Raw genomic sequence first — 16,292 nt, forward strand, 5'->3', positions numbered from 1 at the left:
GCTGATGGCTTGGTGGATATCCAAAGTTGTAGCTGGGGTCGTACTGAGATGCAATAGCTACTGCCTGACGAGCTGCAGCTTGGAGGCGAGCAGCCTTCGTCCTCTTCTCGTACTCGTTCGCCTCCTCCCTAGTTATAACATATCTCCTTTTTGCCTGAAAGTCAAAGAAAGTAGGAGCAGGGAGAGCAACATGGACGGTACGCCGTCTGTCAAAGATTAGTTGGTACTGGAGGAACTGATTGTTCCTCTCAAGAAACTGGTGCCGAACCATAGCATCATAATCTAGATAAGCAGGAGGCAACTCAATATCATTTCCATGGATGGGTATATCAAGATAGTTAGCTAAATGAGTTGCATAAATTCCACCAAACAAATCTCCACTTATACTGTTATGATGTAACCTACGTGCAATAATAGCCCCCAGGTTATATTGTTTATCACCTAATACCGCACTTTTGAGGTCACAAAGATCTGGAACGCACATGTGACAAGCCTCATCTTTACCATTAATGCATCTACCAATGAAGAGAGCAAAATAATGTATGGAAGGGACATGAATGCTTCCTGTGGTAGCTTGTGTGATTTCCCTAGATTCCCCCACAGTGATACTAGCAAGAAAGTCTTTATATTCAGATTTGCGAGGTTCACTAACACTGCCCCAGTGCGGGAGTTTACAAGCAGTATTAAAATCTTCTAGGTCCATGTTATATGATTTATCATAAAGATCAAATAAAAACAGTGTGAGAATTGCGCGAGGATGTAAATTTAAACCTTCTCACAAATGAATCAGTTAGATAGAGGTATTGCCGACACTTATTTGACACGAAGCTCTCAAGATCAGCGTTATGCACACATGCGTCAAATTCATCCTTGATGCCTGCCTGGACCATGAACTCCTCTGACGGCCATTCACAAGGCCGCACTTGAGCTTCCCTTGGTAGTTCATTGTCCGACTCACGTATCACAAGCCTTGGGCCTTGCTTCCTTGAGGAACCACCTTGGTACATTTTCCTAAACATTTTTCTTCCTCTGAAAAATTTCTGAAATTTTTAGTGACTCAAAATAAAAGTGAAACACACTCAACAAGATTGATAGCAACTACTCCCACAAGTGCCTAGAGACCATATCATGCATTTAAACTACTTTTAACCACATAAATTTGACATGCAAGCTCAAGAACAGGGTTACCTAAGTAGAAAAAATTTGCAATAAATAAAGCACTAGAACAAAAACTAATTGGACCATTGAAGGAGTCACATACCAAAGAACAATCCCCCAAAGCAGTTTTGTGGATGGAGCTTTGAGCTAGGAGATCGAAAATGGCAGCAAGATGAGCTAGAACTCGGGTTTGAGCTGGTGGATGATTTTTTCTGGAGGAAGACAAAGTGTGTGGGTGCAGGAATAAGTGGAGGGGGCCCATGTGGGGTCCACGAGGCAGGGGGCGCCCTGGACCCTCATGGCCAGGTGGTGGGTCCTCCTGGTGTGTTCTCAGTGCCAAATATTCTTAAATATTCTACAAAAAACCATCTAAAATTTTCAGGAAATTTGGAGAACTTCTATTTTAGCGGTATTTTTATTGCAAGGATAATTCAGAAAACAGAAAGAAAATATTATTTTGCTTTATTTAATCTAAATAACAGAAACTAAAAGGAGGGTACAGAGAGTTGTGCTTTCTAACTTCACCCATCTCATGCTCATCAAAGGTAATCCACTAACAAGGTTGATCAAGTCTTGTTAACAAACTCTTTCCGAATCGCATGAAACTGGAGACTTTTCACATAACACTTGGTTACCTCAAAGGGGATATGCACATCCCCAACAATAAGAATATCATATTTCTTCTTGACAGCAGGGAGAGGAAATTCAAAACCTCCAATAATAACCGTTGCAATTTTTCCAATAGAATTGATACTGTCGACTTGAGGTTGTTTCCTCGGAAAGTGTACCGTATGCTCATTACCATTAACATGAAAAGTGACATTGTCTTTGTTGCAATCAATAACAGCCCCTACAGTATTCAAAAAGGGTCTACCAAGAATAATAGACATAATATCGTCATCGGGAATATCAAGAATAACAAAGTCCGTTAAAATAGTAACATTTGCAACCACAATAGGCACATCCTCATGAATACCGACAGGTATAGAAGTTGATTTATCAGCCATTTGCAAAGATATTTCAGTAGGTGTCAACTTATTCAAATCAAGTCTACGATATAAAGAGAGAGGCATAACACCGGCTCCAAGATCACATAAAGCAGTTTTAACATAGTTTCTTTTAATGGAGCATGGTATAGTTGGTACTCTGGGATCTCCTACTTTCTTTGGTATTCCACCCTTAAAAGTATAATTAGCAAGCCTGCTGGAAATTTCAGCTTCCGGTATCTTTCTTTTATTTGTGACAATATCTTTCATATACTTATCATAAGGATTCATTTTAAGCATATCAGTCAAACGCATACGCAGAAAGATAGGTCTAATCATTTCAGCAAAGTGCTCAAAATCCACATCATCCCTTTTCTTGGATGGTTTATGAGGAAAAGGCATGAGTTTCTGTTGGGGATATTACTACTAGATGTAAACCGGCCAGGGGTAGCCGGATTAACTCCAAGAAGATTAGAAGCCCATGAAGACCTGAGGATGGTGGCGCTTTACGAAGGCCCAAGGCCCAAAGGTGAATTAAGGCCTGTAGATGTAAACCGACTCATTCATGTAACTTTTATTGTAAGTTGGAAGGAATAGAGACCGAGCCGGACACGCTTATGATCCGGCCTCGGGACTCTGTAAACCGGCGGGCGTCAACCTATGTATATAAAGGGACGACCTGGCAGCGGTTTAGGGACAACAGACAACAACTCGAGAGCCAGGCAAAGCAGATTCGCTCCCTAGCCATCGAAACCCTAGCAATACCAACACAACTAGGTGTAGGATTTTACCTTCATCGAAGGGGCCGAACTAGTATAAAAACCCCTCGTGTCCCTTGTCCGGTTTAACCCCTTTAAGCTAACCCGTAGCGATGGCTCCACGACTAAGTCCTTCCACGAGGACATCTGCCATGACAAACCCACGACAGTTGGCGCCCACCATGGGGCTATCGCGCGATGGTTTTATGTTCTTGAAGGGAAGCTTCGAAGGACTCAAGGGATACACTGTGGGCCGGATGACGAAGAGTCGTCGCGGCAAGCTCTACATCAACGATGCAGGATGGGGTCCCGAGGCCGGTTCAATCGAATACGGGTATCGGGTCCCCTTTGGTGGGATTCATGTCTTCATCGGCAAGATCGGCGAACCGGGCCCTGAGCTGGACACCTGCACCGACATTATTGAGACAGATCATTGTGCAAGCCCTGCCCCAGTTCAGCCCGCAGCAAGGCATGTTTTCATAGGTGTCATCCATGGAGCGGAACATAAGGATGGACCGACATCTGATGGAGAAACCGTTGTTTGTTCTGATGACGAGTCTTCAACCGGAGAGACCGAGTCGCTGTATCAGTTGCAGGACGGCCGGATTAGGGGAGGTTCCGATGGCAGCAGTATTCCGGACCCCCTCGATCGGCCAAACCGGGTCGCTGTCTTCATGGCCGGTACACAGCTAGCGCAGCACTCTTCTACCGCTGCGGCAATGCTCTTCGGTTCAGCAACAGCAACGCCAGCGGGAGCAGGGGGCTCTGCGCCGCCTCCGGCTCAAGTTTTGTCAGATTTGTTCGACGCTTTGGCAACATTGATGGCAACAGAGGTGGACGCCACAGCCCGAGATCAGCACAATGCGGAGATTGCAAAGGTGAAGGATCAGATAACTCAGGCTAAAGCGGACCTGGCAGCAAAGAACGCCAGGATGGCTACAGAACAGGCCGAGTTGGAAGCTCAGGCCTACCGGCTTAGGCTGGATCAGAGTGCCTCAGATGATGTCATGAGAAGGAGATACCGGTCGCACCTCCCGCCGGGTTATGAGCCAAGAAATCTCTTCAACACACCAGGAGCAGGAACCAGTAACCAACCGGTCAGAAACCGGATTGAGGCACCGGGAACAGGAGCACCGGTTCAGCTGTGCAGGATGGACCCCCTCGTCAGAACAACATTGTGCCACAGTATGTTCCGACGCCTCCGGGGCATTACTCCAACCCGTTGGATAACATTGTGGCTGCCGCTTCACGATTGGCAGCCCTCCCGATGGACGGCTGTCGGATTTCAGGTTCCGGCAGACCCTTGAGGTTCGAACACTGGGGTGCACGCGGAGATCTCTCCCCTACCGATCTACGTCCGATCCTCTCGTGCGAACTAAGATGAAAATGATGAACAACACAAGAGACACGAGGTTTATACTGGTTCGGGCCACCGTTGTGGTGTAATACCCTACTCCAGTGTGTGGTGTGGTGGATTGCCTCTGGTGCTGATGATGGACAGTACAAGGGAAGAACAGCCTCGCGAGGTGTGTTCTTGAGCTGATGCAGTGTGTTCTACTTAGTCTCTACTGGGTTTTTCCCTTCTCTCTCTCTTGCTTTTTTCTCTCTTTTCTTCTCTTCTTCTTTCTCCCCCGTCCTCTTGTGGAGGCTAGCTCTATTTATAGAGGCCCTGGGAAGGGTGCCAACAATTGGCCATTTTGAAGGGGAACATCTAGTACAAGTTATCCTGACCAAAGGTGGTCTTCGGCTGCCAAAAGCACTCATGATGACGCCGTCTTGGGCTCCACGGTGACCTCCATCCGGCCGTTCGGCTGGTCTTGGTCTCGTTGCACTGGAATGGTAACCTTTGCCTGTGCTTGCCCCCTTTGCACCAAAGGGGAAACAAGGACCCTGCGCAGGCCGGCGCCCGCCTGGCCTTGATCGTCATGGCTTGCGTCATGGGATCCTCACGAGGTACCCTTGCATTGATCTCTCCGCCTCCTCGCGAGCCTGCCTGATGAGGTCGCTCTTGAGGAAGCTTCTTGTTGTCCGCCCCGCGAGGCCTGGCCCCTCGCGAGGGTCTTGAGCTCGGGCTGATGAAGATGGGCCGCGCTGGGCCCCCACCCGAGCCACGCCGCAGGCCGCAGGCCGCAGGCAGGCAAGTCTGGGGACCCCCGTTCCCAGAACGCCGGTAGTAGCCCCCGGGCCCAAGGCGCGCACGGGTTTGGCTTAGCAGAGAAGCGAAGGGGCAAGCACGAAGAGTCGCGGGCCCTAACAGCCTGCGGCCTTGGGCGCCGCGTGGCGGTTGATTGGACGTGGGCGTCTGCACTTCCCACGACGCCTCGGCAACCGCACAACTTGACAAGCCCCTGCATGCAGAGATATGGGTCATGATTACCTCAGGTCATGGTGCTCGGTGGTTGGCCTTCCCCGGCTATAAGTACGGGGCTGCGTGGGCTCCGCCAGTTCACCCCTTTCCGTTACTCCTCCTCTTCTTCTTCCTCATCCTTGCTTCCTCTTGCACCAGTGGCACCGATCCGCCTGTTTTCAGCTGAGGAGAAGGGAAAGTCCCCCAGAGAGGGTCCTGACCCTCTCCCGCCGAAGAAGCGGCCAATCCTCTGTCACCGGGACGAAGGCGCCTGGCAGGAGGTGTCGAGGCCGTGGTACGAGCGGCCGCCGCCTGGGTTTCCGCTGCCCTTGTACGCCCGCATCGTAGGCCCTTGGGGGGAAGGCGCCGAGCAACACCGACAGTGTCACCGCCGACGCCGGCGAGTCACAGTGGTGCGCGTCGTCCCCCCTGGAGTCCACGCGGAGCGCTCCTCTCGCGAGCTTGTGCTCCATGCCGCCATGCCTCCAATTTTGTGGATCCGCCTTCCTCCCTCCTTCGCCTTCGAGATGCCGCTGAGCGGGGCCCTGGAGCTCTGGCTGCAGCACGCCGACTGTGGCACCCCTGCAACCGGAGCGGAGGTCGCGGTCGTCGCTCCGGGCAAGATCTTCATGACCCGGGGCTGGGGTGAGATTGCCCGGGTCTGTCGCGCGGACGGAGCCTTGGTGATCCATCTTGAATACGACGACGCCTCCTTGATGTTCTTCAAGGTCTTTGATGCAGAACGACGCCGGCTGGAATGCTGCCCTAAGGGAAGCGGCAGGGGTGACGAACTGGCGAGGACCAGCCCCGCCCGTTGGTCCTCCTGCAGCTCCTCAGGCAGCAGCGGAGGGACTGAGGGCTTCAGCGGCTCCCCCGAACTCCTCGCGACCCCGGAGACGAGCGACGACAGCTACGAGCCTCCGAGCTCGCGCCGCGCTCGGAGTGGGGCAGCTGCATCGGGCCGCCGACGCCACTGATCTGGATGGGATTGGCGCCGTCACTGGGCAGCCCACTGTTGATGATGGCGTCGCTTGGGGAGGTGCTATCAAGTAGCGTCCCTTAGGGTTAGCACCTTTTGTTCCCTGCGAGGAATTAAAGCAACACCCGCCGGGGGTATGTAAGGCGTCTACCGTGCGTTTTGTAAATACTATATCCTTAATATGAATTGGCGTGAGGTGTCCGTTCTGTTCCGGCTAAGCTCCCCCTTTCTATCCTCACGAGGACTTGGCGCTCTACGCTGACAGGTCCCAGTCCCCAGGCAAGCTTCAGCCGTCGCTGGTATGCCAGGTCGCGATGCTGTGGTCAAGGCCAGGAGGTGAGCGGCCCCAGGTCCGGTAAGAGCCCCCGAGTCGCGATGCTCGGGAGGTCCCCTTTAGCGCTCAAGCAATCCTTGCTGGGTGAGAAAGGAAGGTAGCGTCGCCGTGAAAGAGTTGCACTGGGTGGGGATTTAGCGCTGTGTTGGTCTAGCCCTTGCGAGGGCGCGACTTATCTTGTGCGTTTGACGTAGTTCCTCGGAGAGGCGCCCGACCCGAGAGGCGGTGGCTGAGGTACTGCTGGGTTAGGCCCTCGCGAGCTTCTTCCCACTCCCCCGCACTTTCCTTAACGCTCTACATCCTCAGGTCCCGGCCCTCGAGCAAGCTCAGCCGCCGCTGGTATGACAGGTCGCGATGCCGTGGGTCAAGGCCAGGGGGTGAGGGCTGGAGAGCCAGTAGGAGGCCATGAGTCGCGATGCTCAGGTACCCCCCCTTTAACGTGCAAGCGGTCCGTGCCGAAGAGGGGGAGAGAGAGATCACGATGCCCCCAACGTTGCTCCTGGAGTAGGTCCTGCACACCAATCATGAGGGGAAACAAGGCCTGTCGTTACGGTCGCCGGCCAACCTATGGTCACTCCGAGGGAGCGGTCAGGGCACTGAGGGCCTGGTGAGGTGGCGCCGTGCGGGGCTGCCGCGGCCAGAGCTCGACCACTCAGGTTTATTAACGCTGCAGGGACGGACCCGTGCGCACGCGCCATGCCAGAGCGAGTGGATCTTCAGATAGGCGTCGATCGAGCAGGTGATTAGGTCAGGTATGTTAAGCAGATAGGAGGAAATCCAATTTCAAGCAAGCACAGGTAAAAGCAACCGCCGCTGGGTCGGGCCCGAGCGGCGTGGGGATGATGTAGCCTGAGGGCCGCCCCCAACAAGGTAAGTAAAGAGCATAAACAAAATGGATACATGCTGCGGGGACGGACCCACGCGGCCTGGGAATGGTGCAGCCCTGTGGGCGCTCCCAGCTAAAAGTAGAACTCTGAAAGATGTCATCTGGTGCTGTTGAAGATGAAGTGATGCCGAGGAAGTGAGCGATGCGCGGTGAAGACGTCGACCCTCATGAGCCCCCAAGCCCAGGGGCTTCGGGAGGCTCCGGTGGCGCGTGCAGGTCTTCGGGGACCATCGCCACCTCCGCCAGGACCGCGCGATGCCTGACCTCCTGATCCTCCAGAATGCTCCTCAACAGGCGCTGATGTGCGGCGACCGTGCTCGGTAGGCCGAAGGGCATGCGAACGTAGCTGTGAGGTGGTCCCTCGCAGCGCCCTACGGCCGAAGGCCATAGGCGCTCCTGGGACGCAGCTCGGTTGAGCCCTGGTACGTCGACGCGGACGAGCAGTCCCCCATCCTCGCCTGGATGTGGGGCCACGGCAGGTAACAGGCGGCTGCCGCGCATGACTCTGGACTCTTGTAGCTCATGGGTGTTCCTTGCGATGAACTCTTGAGGGTTTGGTCTCCTTTGACTTGTACCTGAAAGTGCAACTTTCCCTAGGTGGTTTTGGTAATTCATAACAACATATAGCTCATTGAGCTAATGCTATTCCAAGATGATTATTTCAGGAAAGCTCAATGATTGGCATGGCATGGATGTGAAAGTGGAACCCTCAAAATGCTAAGGAAAAAGGATTGGCTCAAGCTCAAAAGCTCAAGACTCTTCATTTTACATTTTAGTGATCCAAGATCACATTGAGTCTTTAGGAAAAGCCAATACTATTAAGGAGGGATGAGGTGTTGCTTAATGAGCCTCTTGCTTCATGTGCTTAGTGATATGCTCCAAAACCCTCAACTACTTTCCCATATCCACATATGACCTAAACTCTAAGCCAAACTCGGTCCTACCGATTCTTCCTATCCGGCGCCACCGAGTTTTCACTTGTCATTGGCCACTGCCAAACCCTAGCAATTCGGTCCTACCGATAGGGATCTCGGTCTCACCGAGATGGGGTTGGAAACTCTCTGTTTCCCTTTCGTAACTTTTCGGTCTCACCGAAAGAGCGAATCGGTCCCACCGAGATTGCAATGTAAACTCAGTGTTTCCCCTTTGTAACTTTTCGGTCTCACCGAGTTCCACTCGGTCTCACCGAAAGAGCAAATCGGTCCCACCGAGTTTGCCTGACCAACTCTCTGGTTAGCTAATTACCAAATTCGGTCTCACCGAGTTTGTGTAATCGGTCTCACCGAGATTACGTTATGCCCAAACCCTAACCATATCGGTCCTACCGAGTTGCATGTCAGTCCCACCGAAAATCTCTAACGGTCACTAGGTTTACATTTTCGGTCCGACCGAGTTTATTGATTCGGTCCCACCGAGATTGGAAAACTGTGTAACGGTTGGATTTTGTGTGGAGGCTATATATACCCCTCCACCTCCTTCTCATTCGATGAGAGAGCCATCAGAACACACACACCATTCCAACTCATATGTTCTGAGAGAGAACCACCTACTCATGTGTTGAGACCAAGACATTCCATTCCTACCATATGAATCTTGATCTCTAGCCTTCCCAAGTTGCTTTCCACTCAAATCTTCTTTCCACCAAATCCAAATCCTATGAGAGAGAGTTGAGTGTTGGGGAGACTATCATTTGAAGCACAAGAGCAAGGAGTTCATTACCTACACACCATTTGTTACTTCTTGGAGAGTGGTGTCTCCTAGATTGGCTGGGTGTCACTTGGGAGCCTCCGACAAGATTGTGGAGTTGAACCAAGGAGTTTGTAAGGGCAAGGAGATCGCCTACTTTGTGAAGATCTACCGCTAGTGAGGCAAGTCCTGTGTGGGCGATGGCCATGGTGGGATAGACAAGGTTGCTTCTTCGTGGACCCTTTGTGGGTGGTTGCTTCTTCGTGGACCCTTCGTGGGTGGAGCCCTGTGTGGGCTCGCGCAACCGTTACCCTTGGGTGGAGCCCTGTGTGGACTCGCGCAACCGTTACCCTTCGTGGGTTGAAGTCTCCATCAACGTGGATGTAGGATAGCACCACCTATCCGAACCACGGGAAAAACATCCGTGTCTCCAATTGCGTTTGAATTCTCCAAACCCTTCCCTTTACATTCTTGCAAGTTGCATGCTCTACTTTCCGCTGCCAATATACTCTTTGCATGCTTGCTTGAATTATGTGATGATTGCTTGACTTGTCCTAAAATAGCTAAAATCTGCCAAGAACTAAAATTGGGAAAAGGTTAAGTTTTTATTTGGTCAAGTAGTCTAATCACCCCCTCTAGACATACTTTCGATCCTACAAGTGGTATCTGAGCCTTTGTCTCCATTTGCTTGATCTCCATAGCTTTTGGTGGTCATAGCCTTGGTTTCACAACCTAGGAGAGTATGGCGTCTAGCGAGGGAAATTATCACCGTAGAGGTCCTTACTTTGATGGTACTAATTTTGCTAGTTGGAAGCATAAAATGAAAATTCATATTCTTGGACATAACCCTGCCGTTTGGGCTATTGTGTGTGTTGGTTTGCAAGGTGACTTCTTTGATGGGAGAGAACCAAACCGTGAAGCTACCGCGGATGAGTTGAAGATGTTGTAATACAATGCTCAAGCTTGTGATATTCTCTTCAACGGATTGTGCCCCGAAGAATTCAACAAAATCAGCCGTCTTGAGAATGCGAAGGAAATTTGGGACACTTTGATTGATATGCACGAAGGTACCGACTCCGTCAAGGAATCCAAGTTGGATGTGCCTCAAAGCCAACTTGACAAGTTCAAGATGAAGGATGGTGAAGGTGTCGCTGAAATGTACTCTAGGCTTGCTCTCATCACAAATGAGATTGCCAGCTTAGGAAGTGAAGAGATGACCGATAGATTCATCATCAAGAAGATCCTAAGAGCCTTGGATGGAAAATATGATACCGTGTGCACATTGATCCAAATGATGCCCAATTACAAAGATCTTAAGCCAACGGAGGTGATTGGAAGAATTGTTGCTCATGAGATGTCACTTAAGGATAAAGAGGAACTTCACAACAAATCAAGTGGTGCCTATAAAGCCTCATGTGAAGCCCCTACATCATCAAGTGAGAAACAAGACTTCAATGAAGAATTGAGCTTAATGGTGAAGAACTTCAACAAGTTCTACAAGAGTAGAAGCAAAGATAGAAGCTTCAAGTCAAGGTCCTACAATGACAAAAGATCTTCTAGTCGAGAGCAAAACTGCTACAATTGTGGAAGACCCGGACACTATTCCAATGAGTGTACGGCTCCCTACAAGAGAAGAGAAGATTCTCCAAGAAGAAGAAGCAAAGAATCACCACCAAGAGAGAGAAGGAGTAGAGATGATCGTTATGAACGAAGATATTCACGGAGAAGCAAGGATTCGGAAAGGAAGGAAAAATCATCAAGGATCTACACAAGACAAAGACATCAAGCTCATGTTGGTGAATGGGTATCCGGCTCCGACTCCGACAGCCACTCCAAGAGAAGTTATCACTCCGACTCCGAAGATACTCAAGATGAAGGTGTTGCCGGTCTAGCACTTGTGTCAACCAACTCCTACGACATATTTGACTCACCAAATGAAGGAATTGGAAGATGCTTCATGGCCAAAGGTCCTAAGGTAACACACCCCAAGTATATTGATTTCAATAGTGATGAAGATGACTTGTTAGGTGATGATTTGCTTGGTGACAACTCTAGTGATGAATATTATGATGAAAGACCAATTAATCATGCTAATCAAGATAAAACGAATGACAATGATAAGGAGAAGATTGAGGCTCTAACTAAAGAACTAAACACTCTTAAGTTAGCTCATGAAACTATCATCGAAGATCATCGAGAACTTTCAAGAGCTCATGAGAAATTACGCTTTGAAAAGCTCAATCTTGAGCAAGAGCATGAGTTCTTAAAGGCAATTAATGATGATTTCCGCAAGAAAAGTTCTTCTTACATTGCCAAGCGTTTACTCTTATCCACTTACATGCCTCAAGTCAAGTCTAGTAACAAGAAAGATTCTTCCTCTAGTAGTAACAATGATCATGTTAAATCCAATATTGTTGCTTCTAGTAGTTCTCTTGATTCCACTAATGATTCTCTTAGCCAAGTTACACTTGAGCAAGAAAATAGCTTATTGAAGGGAATTATAGAGAAAGGAGTGTACAAAAGCCTTGCCGGGAGTAAGCAATTCGAGGAAATTGTGCGCAAGCAAGGAATGCACCGGAAGAATCAAGGTGTTGGTTTTGAACGAAAGTTCAATGCCAATGGAGTTGAGTGGGAAGAAGATCAATACCCCAAGACAAAGTTTGTCCCTCAACAAGAGAAGTATGATACTTCTTTCAAGGGGACACAAGCTCAAGATGATCTTCCACCACAAGACTACAAGCAAAAAGGCAAGGACAAGCTTCAAGAGGAAATTGATGCATTTGAAGAAGCTCCTAAGACCTTAGTCAAGTGGATCCCCAAGACTACTTCAAGTTCCACTTCATCAAGTACGACTACAACTCCAAGGATTCCCATCAAGATGATGTGGATCCAAAAGAAGAAGAACTAGAGAGTTCTTGAGGGTGACTCCGCCAACATACTTCACTCTTATCATTTTGGCAAGAACAAGTGCAATCAACTTCCACATCTTGCACTAGTTCAAGGAGTCACAAACCCTCTTGTTGGTAAGACAAGGGACAAGGTAACCTAAAAGTTTTCATGGACATCATCTTGTGTGTGCATCACTCTATGTCTATGGATATCCTTGTTTGTTCCTTGTGGGACTAACCCATGTAGGTATTGAAAGTGCAATTCACTCAAATGGATAGCTCCAAGTGATCTACATCAACATTGAGCATCCACATCTTCAACATCTACATGAAGTCATCATCGACAAAACCCAAGGTTAGTTCATCCCTCTTAGGGGGGATATCACATCTAGGGGGAGCTTTACTCTAAGACTTGAGCTAAAGCAACTCTAAAGATGTGAACAAAACAATGCTTTATGTAAAAGTGGTAACCCCACTTGAGCTTAAACGATGAGTATGACCTATGATCAAGTGTTCTCACTTGACTCCTAAGTCAATATACTCATATATAGATGACCTAGTCATCGCAAATTGCTTGATAGATGCTAGAATTGGTTGTGCATGCCTTGTCACATATTTCATTTGCCATCTTATTGTGTGAGCATGCTGGTTGCATATTTTACTCATTCGAGGACATCCACTTGTTGTTTTGATTGTTTGGTTTTATCTTCTTTTGCCAAGTGGATGGACAAGAATGCCTAAGAACCTCCTCTAGCTATCTATGCTTTTCTCGTCTCAAACTCTATTCATGCTGCATCACAAAATTTGATCAAGTCAAATTCGAACCACTCTGTGTGAGGAGCGCTCGGAGTCCCCGATTCGTCATAGACTTAAACTTCCAAAACCTCTTTATGATTCTCGGTCTGACCGATACCCCACTTTCGGTCCTACCGAGATCATTAAGTTGATCTAGGTTTTCGATCTTGGTGCAACCGATTTGAACATTTCGTCACACCGAGTTTCAGTAACTGCACGCAGTTATGAATCTCGGTGCCACTGAGTTGTTCCACTCGGTCACACCGACAAGGTCGGGCTATATATAGTCACGGGCAAAATTTTGGAAATTTCTCCGAACCCCTTCGCCCGCGCGATAGCCTGCTCTGCCCTCGTGGTCTCCGGATCGTCTTCTCGCCGCCAGCCGCCTCTAGTAGCTGGTCTCCGTCGTCGTCAACGGGAATTCTGCCCCGCCGTTGCCGCCGTAGCAAGTCCCCGCCGAACTAGGGTATGGACTTGATCTTTGTGCTATTCTCCAATCTGATTCCTAGCACATTGTGTTCTTCATGATTCTTGCCACGATCGAAACACTCCTATCCAGTCAAAACGCCCGTAGATTAGCTTTGATTCGAAAATTCTAGGTTTAGGTTTTCGCCGAAACCATCTCGGACCCACCGAGTTGAAAAACTCGGTCCCATCGATTTGGCTTATGCCATTGCACAAGTGAGACTCGGTCTGACCAAGAATTACTTATCGGTGTGACCGATTTTGGAACTCTGTGAAACCCTAGCAGTCTCGGTGCCACCGAACTGTGACTCGGTCTAACCGAGTTCACTAGTTTAGGTTCCAAAACTGCTTCGGTATCACCGAGTTTGAAAATCGGTAGATCCGAGATGATTTTAGTGGGAAACTAAAACTAAGTTTTTGGATCATTCTTGTGCAAAAATCTCTGCATTTTGTGATGCTCATCCTTTTCTACCTCATCTATAAACTGTTCACAGGGTCAGTAGTCAGTTTGCAGCATGTCTGATCAAAGTGATAGCCAGAATGTGTCAGAACAGCAAGTGGTGATGAGTGAGGGCACTAGTCCCTCCAGTTCTTCTGATGAAGGCAGCAGGAGCACTCCTAGCAACCTGCCAAAGGCTGCCACGAGACAGAGGAAGAAGAGGACTTCTGATTCCGAAGATGAAGATTATGTGGCAGAGGAAGAGGCCACTTCCAAGAGAGTTGAGCCAGCTCAAGGCACTAAGCCAGGCCTGAAAATCAAAAGGCCAGCAGGCAGGCAGCCAATGTCAAAGGCCAGAATGTCAACTGAGAAGCCCATAGAGCCAGTTGCAGCTGAGGGCAAGAAAAGAAAGGAAAGGGTGAAGAAGACTGTGGCTAGAGTGCTTGGCAAAGCTTCCATCATGGAAGAGGAAGAAGAAGAAGAGGTAGCTGCACCAGCACCCAAGGCACCCAAGCTGATGGGTGATGCCATAAAGTCAGGGGGTACTGCATCTAAGCCCAAAGCTGCCTCCAAGCCCAAGTCTGCACCCAAGAGGAATACAAGGAGCAATCCTGCAGCTGAGAAGAACAAGGCCCCAGTGCCTGAGACTGTTGCTGAAGAAGAGGAAGAGAATGTCCTAAGGAAGCTAAAGCCCAAGATCCCAGACCACAACGATGCTCATCCTGTGGCTGAGGATATGAAGCTCTGAAGAGATTCAGGACTGAGGAAGTGGAGAGAAGCAGACCCATATTCTTCAAGGAGAAGGACAGCAGTTGACTACAGGTTTCACACCAAGGAGCAGCAGGATTTTTATGAGACAGTGCTGCTAGATAAGAAGCCCATTGTCTGTGATATGAGATGGGTTGATTGGACATACATCAAGGACAATGAGGAGCACTATCCTGGAGTGCAAGACAGCTTCATAGCTTGTGGAGTAGCTGACTTTGTTGGGCAGAAGCTCACAAAGTGGAATGAGGAGCTTATAATGCAGTTCTACTCCACGGCACATTTTTATCCAGATGGGAGGATCACATGGATGTCTGAGGGTACAAGGTACCAATCCACAGTTGCTGAGTGGGCACAGATCATTAATGCCCCAGAGGAGCAAGATGATGACTTGGATATCTATGCCAAGAAGAAGATGGACCACAACTCAATGTCAAATATGTACAAGGAGATCCCAAATGAAGCACTTGACACTTTCAAGTTTGGCTCAGTACATTACCTTCTGTCAGGGCTCCCGACTATCAATTGGATCTTGAGGCACACCTTATTGCCCAAGTCAGGTGATCACAAGATGATCAGAGGCCATGCTATCAACTTGCTACATGTGTTTGATGTGCCTCAGAAGTTCAAGGTGATGAGCCTCATAGTGGAAACTATCAAGAGGACTGCAGCAGACCAGAAGAGGAGTTGCGGATATGCCCCTCAGATCCAGGAGCTCATCAACTCTAAGATGGGCACAGGCATATACCTATTGGACAAGGAACACCTGCCCATCCGTCCAGATTTTGAGGATAACCAAGTTATCATGACTGAGAACGAGCCATCATCTGCCCAAGCATACGCGAAGAAGGAGGAGGCAAGGAAGGAGAAAGCTGCCAAGATGCCAACTCAAGAGGAGGCATCTAAATACTTCTTGAAGACCAAACAAGAGCAGCTTGGTTACTTGATTGCATCCACGCTGAGGATTGAGCAAAGTCTGGCCACCCTCACTCAGAATCAGCAGAGCCTAGAGAGAATCATGGAACAGAAGTTCTATGACTTGGATGTTAAAGTAATGGAAGTTCAGTCTGCAGTGGAGCAGCTCCAGGAGGACATGCAGGAGAGGAGACGCAGGACTACCACTCATGCCTTTGCCAGAGTGCCACGAGGCCCGAGGTCGTCTGCCGTGCCAGTTGCTGACACAAGAGCCACCACCTCAGCACCAGCCACAGCCTCAGTTCCACCAGCTCCAGCATCTACTTCAGCTCCAACTCCAGCGTCTACTTCAGCATCTACCGAAGCCTTCGTCCTTGGAGTGATCCGGACTCCACCACCACCAAAAGATCAAGCCTGAGCGTCGATCTAGCACTATGCATTTTCTAGGAACTTTATGGTAACTTGTTGCCAAAGGGGGAGAAGATGTATAGATCATAGGCTTCGAGAGAGAGAGAGTGTTGCTTTTCTCTCTTGCTTTATTTGGTGGTTTTTCAAACTTGTTTGCTTTTGAGTGCTTGTGAGACATTGATGATCATGTGTTTGATCATAAGCTACACTTAATGCTTGATGAATGCTATTACCTTATCTATCTTATGTGATCATTCACTATTCTTGGTGATGAGTGCATGTATTTCATTCTTATCATTTTAAGCGCTCCACCAAGATGTATGTGACGTGGAAGAGTAACCCATGACTCTAACTCCTTGTGCATTTGCAGTCCAAAGCAAATTTTTAATATGCACAAATTTAGGGGGAGCTCTTACTTATCACATACTTCTCAAAGCGACGATATATTTCATGCTTATTATCATTTGTCGAAGCTTTGATCTA

Source organism: Triticum urartu, chromosome 4A (assembly GCF_056163025.1).
Source record: "Triticum urartu cultivar PI428250 chromosome 4A, HENAU_Tu73, whole genome shotgun sequence".
Lineage (NCBI taxonomy): Eukaryota > Viridiplantae > Streptophyta > Magnoliopsida > Poales > Poaceae > Triticum > Triticum urartu.